Source organism: Plasmopara halstedii, assembly GCF_900000015.1.
Source record: "Plasmopara halstedii genome assembly, contig: Scaffold_2386, whole genome shotgun sequence".
In the NCBI taxonomy this organism is placed as follows: Eukaryota; Oomycota; class Peronosporomycetes; order Peronosporales; family Peronosporaceae; genus Plasmopara; species Plasmopara halstedii.
The window spans coordinates 500,205-501,235 of record NW_020189293.1 but is presented as its reverse complement, the minus strand read 5'-3'; positions in this window follow the sequence as shown (position 1 = coordinate 501,235).

Genomic DNA, 1,031 nt, shown 5'->3' with positions numbered 1-1,031 from the left:
TGGTGTCTGGCACCACCGCCAAATGAGCCATCTTGCTCAACCGGTCGACGAATACCACAACACCCGCGTTGGCCGCCGAATCTCTCGGCAGGCCACACACAAGTCCAAACCCATAGACTGCCAGCACCCAGTGGGTATAGGTAAGCTGGCCAGCGGTGCAGCCGCATTTGGAGAGGGTTTCACCCGTTGACAAGTCTCACACGTGCGCACATAGGTACTCGTCCATTTGTACAGCTTGGGCTACCAATAGTGGTGACTCACCGAGTTGTGCCTTTTCTCACGACCGAGATAACCACTGAGTGGCGTGTCGTGAGCCTCAAAGAGGATGCGGTATTTTTAATCCTCATCATGAGGTGCCACAATTCGTGGTGTATCCGTTGAATCAGTGCTATGATATAGCAAGCCGATATTCGACGAATATCGGTGCAATCGTGCACGCAATCTTGATGACAATTTCTTGTCTGAGTATCCAAACTCCTTCCACCCTAGATCCCGTAGCAGCGCTACACATATCCCATCACCCACATACGCGGTGCAGATCAAATCCGTCACAGACGACGTTACAGCTGTGACATGAGCAAGCTCATAGTCTGGTCTGCGTGACAACGCATCAGCCAAATCATTCTGCTTTCCCGGCTTATACTTCACCTCATATTTATATTCCGCAAAGAAGGATAGCCATCTAGCCATCCTCTGCGAGAGGTGGGGCGACTGAGTCGCAGTGCGTAATGACGAATGATCTGTGGATATCGCAAACGGCTTGGAACCGAGCAGGTGGACCCTGAACTTGACAAGTGCATACTTCATCGCAAGTAGCTCCTTGTCGTGAACTGGGTAGTTCTTCTCTGCAGCTTTGAGCTGTCGAGATTCGAACGCGATCACACGATCCCGCCCCATCGGCGTCTGCTTGCAGTAGCGCACAGCCGATGGCAAAGTCCGAAGCGTCACAGACGACGCTGAAAGGACGATCAAAGTCTGGCAGCGCCATTTCGGTGCATGCTGGAGGCTGTCTTTGACCCCGTCAAAAGCCG